At 34.4% G+C, this 6864-nt stretch overlaps 1 non-coding gene across 1 annotated transcript; it reads left to right on the forward strand.

The window, feature by feature from the left end:
- Positions 1–5637: 5637 nt before the first annotated feature.
- LOC138826659 (U6 spliceosomal RNA) lies at positions 5638–5744 on the forward strand. The gene has a single exon (XR_011371794.1). It is a non-coding gene; the product is annotated as a U6 spliceosomal RNA (small nuclear RNA).
- Positions 5745–6864: the final 1120 nt, after the last annotated feature.

Below are 6864 nucleotides of genomic sequence, written 5' to 3' on the forward strand. Positions count from 1 at the left end.
ACAGAAAGTGACTAATAAAGGAGACCTATCTCAGCCATTCAGAGATTAGAAATGTGGAGAAATAGCATTTATGTACATCAAACATGGAAGAGATAATGTGGTAAGCCCAAAGCCAAATGCCAAAGACAGAAATTTAACAAAATACCATGAAGTTGAAACAAGTCTTAAAAGGGGCAGTTGGGCTTAAGGGGAGTAGTACAGAAGAATGGAGAGGGAAATGTTGGATTAATACAGTCATAACAATCAATGTACATGTGTAAGAATATAAGTAGGAAACTTGAAGGGATTTGTGGGGTTGGGGTAAGGGAAGGAAGAAAAATGAAAAGTTTGACAATGATCCAGATGCAGTGTATATTGAAATGCAGATACACTCTATTCAACACTGACAGGATGAAGCGAAATCCCTTTACACAACTAGCTAAAGATAAAATTTCTTTTGAAGTTTTAATATTAAGAGACCAGAAGCATAAACCTTTAGAGATAAATAAGAAGATAGCATTGACATATTATTGATGCTGGTGCTCCTTTCAATATACAAAAATTAATGTGTCAAGTCTGCTGTAATTGTAAATTTTATTTTGCCAATTATTTTTGCAAATTTCTTTAATATATAGAGAACCAAAGTCCCGTATCCTTTCACTTCCAATAAAATAATCTTTTAGAACTTTATGTTACTCAATTGTTACAAATATCTTACTGTAATTCATTGGGACTAATTTTATTCCATATTTAAATTTACATTTTATATCTCTAAAGTCTTTTAAAATCCTCTCTCTCGTGCACAGTTATGGATAGATAACTGATGTGGGCAGAATCAGAATTATTCAGAAGGTAGAAAATGGATGTTTACCTAGTTTTCTCTCTACTGGATCATAGAATACAGATTGTCCTAATTGGAAAAAGTTAACCTTCCCAAGTTTTCTGCATATAAACACTCCATCAACATTTTGTTATTAGAGGAGTATTCAAGATTAGTTATTTGTTGATTGATAATGACTGAGGATGACAGAAAGGTGAAAGAAGACCATTTACTCTTCAGGGAAGTTCTGACGTGTGCTTCACAAAATGTTATGAAAGCTCTCCATGAGAAATCTAGCAGCTGCATTTCTAAAAAGTCCTTGGGTTGTTACACTTTCTGATAATGTCTCAATTCAAGTACTTCTCCTTGGAGATCCATACTATTCAATGATGCTGTATTAGCTCCTTGTTACAATTTGCAGTCCGGTGTTGATGATGAAATTTGTGCTTTTCAAAAGTGCTCTTGAATTCCATCCACAAACTGCAGACAAAATTTATCTGAAAAAAATTGTATCTGTTGATAATGCATATATTTTTATTTTTTCATTATAAATATAGAATGTAGTAAAATTTTTCATAGCAATTACACTGCACTAGGTTGTGGGAAGATTTTAATGTAAAGAATATACTGTGTTCATGTAGAGAATTTGAGTATCCAAAATTTTAATATATTTGTGGTCCTAAAACTAATACCTTACTGATATTGAGTGACAAATACAATTTCCATAAGTATAGAAGTTTTCCTTTTATCTTTTTAATATGTATTTTTATTGTAAAGATACTGTACATAGGGGTTACAGTTACATAAGTAAGGTAATAAGTATATTTCTTATTAAGCGTTGTTACCCCCTCCTTTGTTTTTCCCTACCATCCCTTACCTTCACAACTCCCCAACTCCCCCTTCCAGCCCCTCCTCTGATAGTGTCTAGTACATCTCAGTGTTACAATGGGTCAACCTGTATCCTTTCCTTATATATTAAATGAAGAAATGCTGGCTTGGTTTATGATGATTCTACTTGTGTAGAAACACCTAAAATCACTTGCCAAGTCCAAGAGCACATAAAAGAAACACCATCAAATTTTTGTCCATTGGTATAATTGTGTTCGACACATATTCTCAAACTTCACTACATTAAAAATACTTTCTTTTTTTTCTTATTTTCTTGGCCAGGAAATCAGCAAGACTTCAGTCAGCATGTCTCACATAGGACTTTTCACATTAGTTGGTTAAATATATGTGTAGAGAGTAGTCATCTGAGAATTCACTCATCTGCTTAGGAATTGATGCTGGCTGTTAGAAAACAGCTCAAGGAAGGATGCCATTTAAAGCTTTATAACTTTATTCTTTGCCAGGATATTCTCCTGCTACCTTGGTTTTTCAGAGTGTCTACAAGAGCAAGCATTACGTGGGGACCAGGGATACACCATATGGCCTATACTTATGGAGATTTCTGAGTGACTTGCTATCACCTGTACTGCATTTTGCAAGTCGAATCTGTCTAAACCTACCAGTTTTAAGAGTAAGAGTAGCGGTAAAAGAACTCTTAGAGACAAATACATCTTCAGCATATCTTGTTCCAAGCATTCCGTCTAAGGCATATTCAGGAAGTGAAACTGTGTTCTCTGTAATTATTTGTCTTTCTCCATGTGTGCATGTATACATGTGTATATGTATATGTGTATTTGTGTGTAAAGTAACATGCAAGTGTACATATATAAGGGCATATACACATTTATATATGCATATGAAAATAAAATTACACATATAAATATATGTGCATATCTATCAGTTGTTCATTGATTTAATATAGAGTTACCAGCACACTGTCATTCTCACAAAGTGTACAAGATAAATTGCTCTGAGGGTCTGTGCTCTATAATGAGCATCCTTTGTACTCACTTCCCCCATTACTTTGATTTTCATCGCTATGAAAAACTTGGGTCTACTTTCCATTGGATAGCTTTATTTTCATTACATGTAGTTACTAACATAATAAACACAAAAGATTGCTTGTAAAAGAAAAAGAACGTTCAGGTCACAGGTTTAAAGTATCTTATCGATGGAGGCATAGAATTCCATTTTGTATGTATACCACATTTTCTTGATCCATTCATCTAATGGGTTGGTTCCATATCTTACCTACAGTAAATAATGCTGCAATAAACATAGTCGTGCTGGTAGCTTTAGTGTGGTTTTGTTTGTAAACATTTGGGTAAACGCCCAAAAGTGGGATTGCTGGGTCATAGGGGAGCTCTTTGTGGAGTCTTTTGAGGAACCTCCATACTAATATTCTATGCCTCCATCAGAAAGAATGACATTGCCCCATTTGTTAGGAAATGGAAAGACTTGGAAAAAATTATATTAAGTGAAGTAAGCCAGGCCCAAAGAAACATAGGTCCCATGGCTTCCCTTATTTGCAATATCTAGTATATGTCTGAGTCAAGCAGAAAAGGTCAGATAAGGTGATGTTAGGGAAATGTTCCCTAAGATATGCATTCAAATGTTCATTTTTCTTTCATGCGATTGTTTCAAACACATTCATAAGATTATTTCATTGTTGCTTTGTATGTCCCTCCCCCACAGTATAACCCGTGCTTTCACTCTATTTGAGGTCGGTATAACTTGTTGAGGGGAAGGGGAAAACCAAATAGTTTAAATAGGGATACAGGTGGACCCAATGCAACAATGAGATGTACAAGTTGTTATGTCGAAAACGACCTTTACAACTTTTGTGCGAGGGGAAGGTGGGAGGGGAGGGGAGGATTAGGGGGGAGTAGGGGTGAGGATGGGAAGGGATGGGAAGGGGACAAAAATGAAGAGGCTACAATGCTTGATAAGAAATGTACTCATTATCTTGCCCATGCAATTGTAACTCCTCTTTACAGTATTTTCACAATAAAAACAAAGAAATAGAAAAAAATATCTTATCCATACCAATGATTCCTATGAGATAAAATTTATAATACTAGTAAAAGTGAAAAGGAATGCCTAGATCTGGTGTTTTTCCAATTAGAATGGCAAAGAATAATATCACATCACTGTTATAACTCTTAAAGAATGCAAAGGTAACTGATGGTCTCTATCATGTTCCCACAAAACCAGGAGATTCTGAAGGATAATAGTAGACCCACAGAAATTCTAAGTAGCAGACATGGAGCATGAAAGAGAAAAAGAGGAAATGAGAGAGAGTGAAAGAGAGAGAGAAATATCATAATAATGAAAGCGCATAACAGATAAAAAAGAACTGAATGAGAAAATTCATACTGCTATCTTTAGACTCTATGTGTACATTCGAAAGTATCTGATGTATGATAACCCATCAAAATGAAATATAAAGTTATTTTGATGAAAATAAAAATGACTCAGACGAAGTTGCAAATGCAAAAACAATCTTCACAGAAGCAAACTCTCAGAGATACTTCATGACTTTGGAAAGGATAAAGTGGCCGAAGTTAGTATAAATTTAGAAGTATGACAATTTAAAAAATATAAAACAATATTTATATCTTTCTTTATATAACCCAAAGCAGAAAGCAAATGTTGTTTAGATGATGTTTTTAAAACACAGTCTCTCAGGTGCTGGGAACATGGCTCAGCGGTAGAGTGTTTGCCTTGCATGCATGAGGCCCTGGGTTTGATTCCTTAGCACTACATAAGCAGAAAAAGATGGAAATGGTGCTGTGGCTCAAGTGGTAACGCTAGCCTTGAGGTGAGGGACAGCACCCAGGCCCCAGAATCCATGACCAAGAAAATAAAAATAAAAAACAAAAAAATCAGTCTCTCACTTTTGTGGCCTCAACTCTGTATTATTGTTGCTTCAGACTAGGGCTAAGTTTTTAGATGTAGACACTTATCAACACTCCTGATTCAGATTCTACTTGATCATTTTTTAAATAAATATTTTGTTTTTAATTTTGCTCTTTGTAAATTCACATGCACCTATAAAAAATTGTTTGGCCATCCAGTAACCTTCTCAAATAACCTCCTAATGACGACTTACAAAAAGTTGTATTATATTACAAGTAAAACAATGCTACAAATAAAGAAAACTAATAATTAAATATTAATGATTAATAAAATAAAAACGAAACAATTACTAGTATTTTCAGTATTTGAAGTGTACTACATATTAGATTTTAGCATTTTCTCATATTCCTATACATTTAACACTGGCTAAGGTTTTGATGTTCAACAAGATTTTTATAGAATATGAGTACTCTTTAAAATTACACACTAAGATTACTATTTATGGCTCATCTCATCATTTGTTTATGATTTATATCATCATTTATTCCTTGCTAGCATATAAAGTAAGGAAGTCCTAAGGTTTTAACAGAAACTGTGTAGTTAACAAAATCTAAACTCTTCACTCTGCCTCTTTACACAAAGACTTTGCAAGTTTTCTTTAATCAAGTTTCTATAAACTCTGCAATGTACATTCTTAGTAGTATATGTCTGCTACCATAAATCTTAAATACTTCATAGAAAAGTTTTATATCTGCCAAATAGTCCTAATTTTGGCATATATAACCAAATACTCAACATTAAATATATTTAAAACATTAATTCTTTTAACAAACCTTAACATTTGTTGCTGTGTTCATTATGACAGGTGCCTTGTATAGAATAATTGAATTCCTCCACCTACACATCTCTTGAACAAGAAATATGTGGAATTATTTTGTTTTTGACATGTCAATCTTGACTTTATTCTTAAATGTGTGCTTATGTAAGAAATATATGGTTCTAAAATTTCATGACAATTCTTTTGAACTTACTTTTTGTTGAATTGTCTAGTTTAATAGAATCAATTACACTTTATATATAAAAAGTGTTCTCTGCTCAATTCAGCATCACATACACTAACATTGGAACCATACAAAGAAGATTAACATGGCCCCTGCACAAGGATGACATGCAAATTCGTGGAGCATTCCACATTTTTACAAGAACAGATGCTGGTGGGGATGTGGTCACAAGGGAACCGTATGCATTCTTGGTGGGAGTGTATACTTGTTCAACCACTTTGGAGAGAAGAATTGAAATTCCTCAAAAGACTCCACATATATACCACATTTTCTTGATCCATTTGATGTCAGTATAACATGTGGAGGAGATGGGGGCAAACAAGTCGTTTAAGGATTCAGGTGGACCTGTTGCAACAATGAGAATTACAAAATGTCATGTCAAAACCAGCTTTACAATGTCGGTGGAGGGGTGGGGGGTATAATTGGGTGGGGGGAGGGGGGAGGCTGGGAAGGGAGGTGAAGGGTAAACAAAGGAGGAGGCTGCAATGCTTGGTAAGAAATGTATACATTATCCTGCCCATGTAATTGTAGCCCCTCTGTACAGTATGTTCTCAAATAAAATAAAATAATATTAAAAAAAAAAAAGACTCCACATAGAGCTCCCCTATGACTCAGCAATCACACTTTTGGGCATTTACCCAAATGATCACAAACAAGACAATACTAAAACTACCAGCACAACTATGTTTATTGCAGCATTATTACCATAGCTAAGATATGGAACCAACCCAGATGCCCCTCACTAGATGATTGGATCATGAAAATATGGTATATATAAACAATGAAATTCTATGCCTCCATAAGAAAAAGTGGCATTACTCAATTTGTTAGGAAATGGAAGATTGGAAAAATATTAAGAGAAGTAAGCTAAGGCCAAAGGAACATAGGTCCCATGTTTTTCCTTATTTTCAATAATGAATATATGTCTGGCATATGACCAGATAAAATGATGTTAAGGGAATTGAACCCCAAGATAGGGAAACAATTGGTATTTTGTTTCTTGCTGTTGTTTCTAACATATTTATAATGTGCAATGTGATTTTTTGTTTCTTTACATGTTCCTCCCCCACTCTATAACTTCTGTTTTCACTTTATTTGCAGTTGGTTCACCTACATCTTGTATGTACACTTCTCTAATTTGCAGAGGGAAAGGGAAAACAGGCTCAAATAGGGATACAGTTTAACCTATAACAATGAAAAGCACAAGAAACTATGTTGAAAAATGAACTTTACACTCTCCGTGGGGGCGGGGAGAGA

This window comes from Dipodomys merriami, unplaced genomic scaffold, assembly GCF_024711535.1.
Source record: "Dipodomys merriami isolate MVZ:Mamm:240054 unplaced genomic scaffold, mDipMer1.0.p SCAF_1464, whole genome shotgun sequence".
In the NCBI taxonomy this organism is placed as follows: Eukaryota; Metazoa; Chordata; class Mammalia; order Rodentia; family Heteromyidae; genus Dipodomys; species Dipodomys merriami.